Source organism: Rhamphochromis sp. 'chilingali' (assembly GCF_963969265.1).
Source record: "Rhamphochromis sp. 'chilingali' genome assembly, chromosome: 3".
NCBI lineage: Eukaryota > Metazoa > Chordata > Actinopteri > Cichliformes > Cichlidae > Rhamphochromis > Rhamphochromis sp. 'chilingali'.
Genome location: NC_137931.1, coordinates 4,645,360 through 4,656,687, shown reverse-complemented (window position 1 = coordinate 4,656,687; position 11,328 = coordinate 4,645,360).

Here is an 11,328-nt window from a genome sequence, read left to right as displayed (position 1 = left end):
GGTGGTTGGGAGCTAGGTTTAAGGGCAGCACTGACTGAAGATGGAGAACAGGTAACACGGGGCTTCCTGAAACCACACCCACCACTGTAACACCCATGCATGCATTCACACAGGCAAGTGATTTCAAGTACATCCTGAGGACATCAAGGAAATCTCAATATTATCACATTCTTTATAAACTGTTTTCAATTTTCAAATGTCTCAAAAATCAAAAGCGACCTTTCCTTTTTTAAATGATGCTACTCCGTTACAAGTATCTCATGTCTGCGTCTGCAGAGGACCCTGCACTCAAGGGGTCATGGCCAATGTTCCCTCTAAGCTGCGCGCGTGTGCAATTGCGCACTGCTGGCACGGTCTCTGCGCACAGAAAATCTGCATTGCCATAGTCAGTGAGTGACTGGCTGCTCCTAAAATGGGATTAGAACGATGCCACCTTATCCCATAATCCAGCAAATGATGCGATTCACATTCGTATACGCAGCTAATCAACGTGGTTGACAGGCTATGACAGCGTCCTTATGTGCCGACACCGGTGTTTTAGCTAGCAAAGCGGCGTGGCTGATGTGGAGTGAAGCCATGTTAATGACAACGTGTACAACCACTGGAGATGTGAGCAGGACAGACGGAACAATTGACGGGAACAGTGTGGACTTTATACCAGTTTTTAAATTGTGTTGATTGGCCACGTAAAACCAGAGTTATGATAAAAAATATATATATACATATATGCAATGTTTGGTTTTTTTTTCCTATTGTTGTTTACATTTACTGCAGGAAGAAATGGTAAAAACAGCATTTTATAAGGAAAACGCTCTCCCAACCCTCGCAGCCTTTCCTATTGGTGGAAAAATGCATCATGTGGACCAATCAAAAAATTATATGGCAACATGGAATTTAGTTGTTTAGGAAGGGGGAAGTTTTAGGAGAGATTTGCGACGTTTAGCGCAAATCTTGTGTAGTTAGTGTGTAGTGTAGTCAATAATTTTGTTGTGTGTGTCAGAACAATGAGGCGACTGCTGAATGTTACAGGTGTTACAGCAGTGATACATCTGCTGCTGTCAGGCCTGCAGGTATCAGGCTGTTGTTCTCCTTCATCTCATAGTTACGGAGCCCTGCAGGGGACATGGGAGAAAAAAAAATTAAGACGGACTTTTGCGAGATCTCGCAAAACTATCTCGGGATCTCGCAAAAGTTTTGCGAGATCTCGCAAAACAAACTCGGGATCTCGCAAAACTTTTGCGAGATCTCGCAAAAGTTTTAGCCGCATTCTTCCCGTTAGCTTCAAGCTAACGGGAGGTCGAGACCTACTACAGCCGGGAGGAACACCGCTTTCCCGGCACATCGTGCCTCGACCTCCCGGTCGGCTTCGAGCCGGCGTCCGAAGAATGTGGCTAAAACTTTTGCGAGATCTCACAAAAGTCCGTCTTAATTTTTTTTTCTCCCATGTCCCCTGCGGGGCTCCGTACATAGTGGACAGAAATTATTTTTTGGAGTGGCACAAATAATTTGTGTGGCATCAGATTTGATGCAGAACAGCTGATTGTTCTGTATAGTTTGAAATGTTTATTTAAAAAACGCCTTGGCTGCATTTTTAGGTAAACAGCTGCAAAAAACTTTGTTGTTTGCAAAACTCAGTAACTTTTTTTGAAGAAGTAACACTATAATTAATTGCCCAACATTGGTCATTATATACTGTATTTAGATAAGATAAGATAAGATAGAACTTTATTAATCCCTCGGGTGGGTTCCTCTGGGAAATTCGATTACCAAAAAAGCACAGCACCGACAGAAGTTACAGAGGTACAGAATATTTTATATATATATACACACACACACACACACACACACACATATATATATATATATATATATATATATATATATATATATATATATATATATATGAGACAATATAAATAAAATATACGAAGGGGATAAATAGAATAAATAGGAATAAAAAATAAAAATACAAGTGAATTGCACATTTCAAGTATTGAGGTCTATTGCACTGTTGACTATTTACAAAAGTATTGCACAAAGGTATTGCACAGTGAGGTGAAGAGGCACTACAGCTTAGTTGTTCCCCCCTCCTTTGTCCTCCTGTTTCCCCTCCCTCTCCCCTCCAGAGAGGAGTTAAACAGTTTGATGGCGTGTGGGACAAAGGAGTTTTTAAGTCTGTTAGTTCTTGTCTTGGGGAGAAGCAACCTGTCACTGAACAGACTCTTCTGGTTGTTAATGGCCGTGTGCAGAGGATGTCTGGCATTGTCCATAATGTCCATCAGTTTCTTTAATGTCCTTTTCTCTGCCACTGTCACCAGAGTGTCCAGCTTCATGCCGACCACAGAGCCAGCCCTCCTGATCAGTTTCTCCAGCCTGGATGAGTCCTTCTTTGCTGTGCTGCTCCCCCAGCACACCACAGCATAGAAAAGGACTCCAGCAACCACTGACTGGTAAAACATCCTCAGGAGCTCAGGAGCTCCTAAGGAAGTACAGTCGGCTTTGGGCTTTTTTATACAGGTGCTCTGTGTTGCATGACCAGTCCAGTTTATTGTCCACCCACAGCCCGAGGTACTTGTACTTGTTGACCACCTCCACCTCCTCCCCCTCTATCTGAACCGGCAGTGGACCTGCTCTAGACCTCCCGAAGTCCACAACCAGTTCCTTAGTCTTTGAGGTGTTGAGTTGCAGGTGGTTTGTGTGACTCCATGCGACAAAGTTCCTCACCAGACTTCTGTACTCCTCTTCCTGATCATCCCAGATACACCCCATGATGGCCGTGTCGTCTGCAAACTTCTGAATGTGGCATAATTCAGAGTTGTAGCAGAAGTCAGAGGTGTACAGGGTGAAGAGAAGAGGGGACAGCACAGTTCCCTGTGGTGCTCCTGTGCTGCTGACCACTGTGTCAGACGTGATGTCCTTCAGCCTGACGTACTGTGGTCTGTCGGTGAGGTAGTCGGAGATCCAAGCCACCAGGCAGGGGTCCACCTCCATCCTGTTCAGTTTTTCCTGAAGCATACAGGGCCGGATGGTATTAAAGGCACTGGAAAAGTCCAGAAACAGGATCCTGACCGTGCCTTTTCCCCCATCCAGGTGTGAGTGGGCTCTGTGTAGGAGGTACAGGATGGCATCCTCCACTCCGACACCCGCTTTGTATGCAAACTGTAGTGGGTCCTGGGCATGTTGTACCTGTGGTCGGAGGAGGTTGAGCCGCTCTAGAGTCTTCATAAGATGTGACGTCAGTGCCACCGGTCGGAAGTCATTCAGCTCATTGGGCCGGTTCTTTTTGGGGACCGGGACGATGCAGGATGTCTTCCATAGGGCGGGCACTCTCCCCAGTCGCAGACTGAGGTTGAAGACTCGTTGTAGCGGCTCCCCAAGTTCAGCAGCACACGCCTTTAGCATCCTAGGACACACCTTGTCTGGGCCTGCTGCCTTTCTGGGGCGAAGCTTCCTCAGTTGTCTCCTGACCTGATCCACTGTGACACTGGGAGATGTTTGGGAGGAGGGGAGGGGGGGAGATGTCTTGCTGCTGAGAGAGGGATTGGAGGAGGGGGGTGTCATGGTGTCAGGAAGGGGGGGAAGCGAGGGAGGTAGGAGAGTGGGGATTGGACTCTGTAGTGAAGGTGAGGGTGAGGGTGGGGGGGTTGTGGGCTGGTCAAACCTGTTGAAGAAGTTGTTGAGTTCGTTTGCCTTCTCCACAGTCCCCCCCACTGTGCTTTTCTTGGTGTTGTGGCCTGTGATGGTTTTCACACCATTCCAGACCTCCCTCATATTGTTCCTCTCCAACTTCTGTTCCACCTTCCTCCTGTAGGTGTCCTTTGCTTCCCTCAGGCAGCGTTTCACCTCCCGCTGTGCTGCCTTCATCTCCTCCTTCACTTTGCTCCTGAAAGCCTTCTTCTTCATGTTGAGGACAGCTTTGACTTCCTGTGTTACCCACGGTTTGTTGTTAGGATAACACCGTACCGTCTTAGCAGGGGCGACCGTGTCCACACAAAAGTTGAGGTAGTCTGTAAGACAGTGTGTCGCCCCTATTTTGCAGACAGAGGGTTACAGGACTCTCCCCCAGACCACAGACTCAGAATACAAGTCAGAGCTTTATGAAGAAAAAAAAAAGTTGTGTTTTCAAAATTGGAGTTCAAGTAATTTTTACTTCCAATAGTGTTAACATACTACACAGGTCATGAACAAATTTTTTTTAAATTTTAATTGTAAGTGGGCTAAAGCACTTAAGTAAAAGTCGTCTAACATAAATGTAACTGCTGTAATTTGATTATTTTAATAAACCATGTAACTTGGATGGATTCAATGCTGGCGTGACCACAGTGCACACGTCTGCTGTTGCTCACAGTGGTCCAAGTGACGCTCAGGGAGTTTGTGTGTTTGCTCAGACACATGAAAAATTAGAGGAACATTGTTCATGGCTGTGCGGGGTCAGGTTTTTCCAGACTGATGAATTAACATCCTGAGGGAATAAAAAAACAACTTCCTGCTTGAGGAAAACCTTCACGACTGAGCCAAGACAAATATGGTCATTACACATATCCATCTCTGTTCTATTTGCTGCCACTCATGTTTCTGTAAAGACATCTTAGCTTCCTGAATGATTTACTTGAGTGACTGAAAGCCTGATCTTTGCACAGCATGCACTAGCTCTGCAGAACATGACGGAAAAGCACCGCTTTAAATAACTGAGCATCAAACTCAGAGTAAAAATATACTTATGTTGATTTAAAGAAAGCTGCTGACACTGTTGAACTGTGTACCAGTCTGTGACGCTTATCCAGAAATGACTCAGCTCAGTTTCTCTGTTTTTACTGGCACTTATGCGATAACAACAAAATAACACGAAAGACTTGCAGTGCATAAAGAAAAGGGAAGTGAAATTGGCGAATTATTGTTGACTGTTTTATTTTACTTACATGTCGAATCTGAACTCACAGTTATTGCTTCTGTATTGGAAACAATGCAAACACACATGATCACTGCAGTTTATGAGAAAATATTCACATCAAAACTACAAAATGATAAATGAATGATGATCAAAAAAATATATTTTTTCAACTATTTCAGCTGATTTATAGACTGCATGAGTTTACTTAAAACATATTAACGAATTTTAAATCAGCTGATTCTGATCAGCGCTATGTTTGTCACACACATTACTTCTAGACTGATAATAGTGCATGTAAAAAGAATCCCGAGAAATAACGCCACCTTGTGGACAATATGCCAAACTAATCTTCTCAAGGTTATAAAAAGGGTGATGACACTATTGCAGTCCTACAATATCCGTCTGAAAAGTTTTTTTCTGTTAACATATTTGTATTATTAATATTCAGTTCAGAGTCTTTTTATTTCGTTCAGTTAAATAAAGTTAAATTTCTTTCTTTATGAAGTTGCTGTACGGTTCAATGTCTCCGGACCTGTGCAGAAGGACATTTGTTAAAAAAATATGTACAATTGGGTAAACAATATAAACTTTGAAAAGATGTTACTTTTCTTGGACTGTGTTTTGAAGACTGCTCAATGACTCTGGTTGTTTTGTGGAAGATGAACACAAAATTAAAATGCAGTAGTCATAAAACTTTATGTGCTGCACTGTGCAGTGGGTTTTGTCGGGGGTGGGGGAAAGGAAAATCAGAAAAAGAAAGTCATTAACACAACGAAAAGACAGCAGTGTGCTTTTGTGGGTTAAATTGGACATCAAATTATAGCTTATACCTAAGTAACCCTTTGGTAAGACTGTGGTGAATGAATGACATCACTTTGAGTCAGTGAGCATTTGAACCTCATGCACTGCTAGGAACTTTCAAGGAAGCTGACACCTCGCTATAGAACCGGATACCCAGAGGAACTTCCTATTTGTATCAGTGACTAAAGAACCATCGGCTGGCTGTCATTCGAAACTCTGTCCCATTATTTTACTCTTTAACTTTCTGTCGGTAAACATAATTTGGAAACAGTCTCCTGGAATTTCAGCTGCAAACTTCATGAGCAGGAGGAACTATCTGTGCATGTTCACTTACCAGAAACAGTTTGACATGCTAGGATGCAGTGTCACACATAAACACAATACCATAAAATGACTCATGCATACCTCTCTCTTCTTCCTCCTCCTTTCTTTTCCTTCTCATCTGGTAAACGCATCATCTCCTTCCTCTCTCCCATCGTTCAAAAGTTCAGCACACAATCGCTGTGTCCACTCCAATCAGGAGATACTTTCAGAGTTATGTTGCTGCTCGTGTTGAATTTGTGATCACTGTTCTTTACGGTCACAGTCTGTTGTTGGTTGGACAGGGTTACTCCATCTAAAATGTTCTATGCTATAGTTGGAGCTGGTTTTTCTTCCTTTGTGTGGTTCATTGTGTTCACCTTTATGCACAAATGAAACTTATCAGTTTGAGAACTGCAGCCAGCTGAATATCACATGTAACATAATAATAAAGGTCAGAAAAAACTTTTTTCTTAGCAGTTTCTATTTTTTCCATTAAATCATGGCTCTCACTATTTAAAAGTTTAATTTTCCTGTCCGTTTATATGCCATTTATGTATATACCTTGCACTTGAGGTCGAATCTTTCTGCGAAGAAAAGTTTTCCACGGTGAGGTATTGTTACCTTTTGCCCACTGAGCTCACTGAAGGTTGAAACACCTCTGCCACAAGGCAAACCTGGCTTAAAGGCAAAAGGTGATGTAGCAGGTAGCCTTCATAGACATTTAAAGACAAAGTTGTTTAACTTTTATGTAATATTCTGGATAACACTATTGCTGTTCAAAGCCAGATAAGAGGGGAAAAAACACATCTGTGGAGGCTGACATAATGCTCCCACAATGAACGTCACCACCTGTCAGCTGACATATTTTCATAACCACTGATGTGTGAAGTTCAGGTCAAAAAAAAAAGAAACAGCTGAATGTAACCGCAGACTTCAAGTGAAATATTAAGCCTTTTATGTTAATCAGCAATGCATGACAACAAAAAGGAACAGAGTTAACTGTAACGCAGTCAATGCATTCTTTGTCATGGCCTGGGTCTAGGGACCCAGGGCTCATGTATTTTAGTGTATGTTTATGTTTATATTTTCCGTGTGGTGTTTTGGTTTTCTCTCCTTTTTCTCCATGTTTCGCCGTGTGAGCTTCCGGAGGTTTTGGTGTGCTGAGGAGACTGCGAACTCGGAAGTGTTTATGCTCTAGAGACAGCCACACCTGCCGCTCGTCGTCCTCTGCCAGCTGCAGCAGATTACGCTCATCAAGGGAGCGGCATTTAAGACTGTAGCTGAGCTGAGGCCAACGCTAGATCCTTGAGTCAGAACTCGTCAGTACAGCCGTGGACTTGGTATAAACTTTTGAGAACATAGATTCCCTGCTAACCTGAATGTATTTGTGTTACTAGGAATCTGGAGCGGAGTGTGTTTTGGAAGTCACGGTGTGGGAGTTTTTGGAGTCGCCACTGTTCCACCTTTCACGAACATCTGCACTGTGTGGGATTCAGGGAGAATCGCCACGGGAACACAGTGCCGGGATTTTGTATATAGTTGTGTGTTTTCCACCCCCTATCAATAAATCCACTGTCCTTCAGTAAGAGTCTCGCGTTTGGGCCCTACTTTCACTGCAACTCCACAGTCTGCCATCGCAGCCCGTGACATTCTTAGCATTTACAGTAACATTCAAATGTCAATTCAAGCTCTTTAACTATAGTTTTAATTAGCACTATATGGTTTAACCTTTGCATTAAGTGAGACCAAATTATCATTCAGGTAATCTGTAAAGCCATAAGCTATCATCTGATATCTTTCTGTCTTTGTGAGTCCCAGCCAGTGCTTTAGTGCAGCTCATAATTTTTACATTTTTTCACATTCTTATTACCTGTAAGATATCTCCTGATGGAATGCCACTACCTAAAAGCAAGTCCACCTGATGAATTTAGAGTTTTAGATTTGAAAAGTAAAAGCCATAAAGGTTTAGAGAATGCCCAGTTTGACAAGGTATTGGGCTACTGGAATGAGACATACATGTACAAGGACTGAGATCATACAGTAGAATTCCTGCAACGCTACTATGCTAGTCCCAAGTCCCCCAGCTCACTCACAAAGGACCATCTGAGGAGATGCTTGAAGTTTAAAGAGAACAGCACCACAGATCATCCTCACTACCACTAAACAAGTAAGCTCATATATGAGCTATTGGATTCTGCATTTGCTGCCACACTAATCATTAGAAGCTCTTAGGTATGAAATCAAGAATAAATGTAGAGAAAGGGATAGATTGAGAAGAAGGCTGGAAGACAAAGTTAGGGAAGTTTTGGACTGATGTTAATCAGTTAACTAACATACAGAACGTGTGTCATGAGAGAGGGGTCCTAGATGAATAACAGACACAAAAAAGATGTCTGTTACTGAGGGTCTAGAAACTGCTAAACAGTGGTTGACGGCTCTGGCCACTGAACTGAAAAAATACACCAGAGTAGCAAAGGCCAAGAGATTAAATGGCCTCTTCCCCGAAGGCCCATCGAGGGTTTGCTTTCAGCTGCAAGAGCGCAACAGCTATAAGACAGGCCCACCCAGAGCTGAGACTGAGCAATAGTGGAAGAGCATTTGGGAGAAAGACGCATCACATGACACCAGTCCCACTTGGCTGGTGGACCTAAGAACAAGTCCACAGCAACCTATCAGAACAAGAACCAGACAACATCACAAAGACAGACATCCAACAACAAGTCTCCAGAATGAAGACAATCATCCACAAAAACATCAGAAAGATGGTCCTCCGAGATGAGCTAGTCCAAGAATACCACAGACTACTGAAGACAGATTTTGATGAGGAACAGGAGGAGTACCCATCAGCAAATGGAGGGAGTAGTGACATCAATACATTGTATTAGAAAATGTAAGATCACAGCTCAGAGAAAATGCAATACTTTTAATGAAATTTACAGATTTTAAAGATTCTCTGTCTTTTTTTTTTTAAATCTTTTTGAGTGATCCAAATGTGCAAACGTTCCATAAAACGGCTGAATGAACCTAACATTAAAACTTCACAGGTTTTCAGACAACTGGATGGTGTACCTTAATAATTAATTTGTTTTTGCATTTCGAAAGAAATTATCTTCTAATGTGTATTCCCACATAGCAAAATTGGTATGGCCCGGATCTGGCCCACACAATGTGCTTAACATGGCCCACATACCGCAGAGAATGACGGCCCATTGGTGGCCCAGATCTGGTTTGCCAGATGTGGTCCACACATGGGCCAGCACAAGGCCAGTTGCAGACACACTGCTGGCCCAGAACAGTTTCAGCTCTGGCCCCAGATGTCAGCCTAATGTGTACCTTAATCAAGCCATGTAATAACGACATGTGCCGGAATATAATAGTGCAAAAGTAACATGACGAAACTCTGTTCAGACAGTGAATGGACTGATTCTTATATAATGCTTTGCTACTCTCCTAGATTACTCAAAGTGCTCTATACGACACGCCATATTTACCCAATCACACACTTCCTCTAAACTGCATGCTTCCTCACACACATATTCGCACTCTTGCCATGCAGCCTGGAAGAACCAGGGATCAAACCACTAACCTTCCGATCAGTAGGTGATCTGCTCTTTCTCCTGAGCTACAGCCACCCACTGGAAACGACGAGTGAACCGTCACTAGGTTTTGGATAAAGTGTGCACTCACAAACCTGTCAAACCTGCATTTGAAACGTTGGCTACCATAGCAGTATAGTATAGCAACATGGCATTTGGGTCTTCTAACTAAAATAGGAAAATAGGAACATAAACAGTGCCATCATTGCCAGACCTGGCCCACATCTGGTTGACATACACTCTGCCATGACACCAGTTAATCAGAAGTGCCAGCTTGATGCCAGATCCAGGCTAGACCTGTTTTCTATGAGACTGGGCCACATAAACCAAACCACAATTGGGCCAGATATGGCATGCCATCACATAAACAGTGCCATCTATGCCAGGCCCAAATCTGGATGACATACATCTTATCATGCCAGAAGTCAGCCAGCAGTGCCGGCTTGATACCAGATCTGGGCCAGACCTACTATGTGGGTTTATAAATATATTTCCTGGAAATGTTAAAAATCTGGTTTGAATGAGCATGAACTCACTCTCTCTCTTCACATTATTGTGTAGCATGTGAAAATCTACCAGGATCCAACACGAAGGCCAGATTGGTTTGGCTTTCATGTGATTACAAGTTCCCATCTTTCTCTGGAGGCTTGTTGTCCAATAAAAAAAATTTATGAAATGTTTCTCGTGACATGTTGTTTACACAATAATGTGAAGAGGGAAAATTTTTAATTCCTCTTAAGTGCTTCAAGTGCTTTCATAGAACAGGAAAGACCCTGACTGATCTGTACAAGGGTTATTCCAGTTTATGGGAATAAAAACATGTTCAAGGGATTAAAATATCAAAACATGATTGTGCAAGTATGTGACTGAAAAAAAAGTGACAACTATTTTTGTACTGTAGAGTGAACTCAGCCTAATAATCAGCTTCATTTTTAACATGATGAATGCATATGCTCTGACTAATGAATCATTAAGAAACCATAGATTACACACTATATGAACAACAGATGCATACTGGTACGCATCTCTTGATAGCTGAACTGAGTTGTTTTCAGCTCCATTGCCACAGATGTGTAAGATCAAGCACCCAGCCCTGCATTCATTTGTGAAAAAGTGAGTTTGAAAGAATCTCTTTGGATTGACTTAATAATTTTTAAATTATGTGCAATTTCCCTAAGCATGAGAAAATGTAGACCATGTCATATGGAGTAAGATGCTGAGTTTGATCCTCTAATATGTATCTGTATTTGTACAGCGCTTCTTCCTCCTTACTTAGTCCCTAAGGACCCCAAAGAGCTTTACACTACATTCAGTCATCCACCCATTCACACACACTGGTGATGGCAGCTACATTGTAACCACAGCCACCCTGGGGCGCACTGACAGAGGCGAGGCTGCCGGACATTGGTGCCACCGGGCCCTCTGACCACCACCAGTAGGCAACGGGTGAAGTGTCTTGCCCAAGGACACAACGACCGAGACTGTCGGAGGCGGGGCTCAATCTGGCAACCTTCCAATTACAAGACGAACTGCCAACTCTTGAGCCACAATCATGATAGCTGACACATTTCCCTTTACTGGGCTGAGAGTATCACTTATAATTATCACTAATATCCATTGTTCATGTAACACTCACCAAAGAGGAAGGCGTTTCAGATCCCACGACCTCGCACTTCAACTTTAGATAGCAGGAAATGCCAAAGTAAGCAGGGGAAACCCAACAATCTAAAACATCAT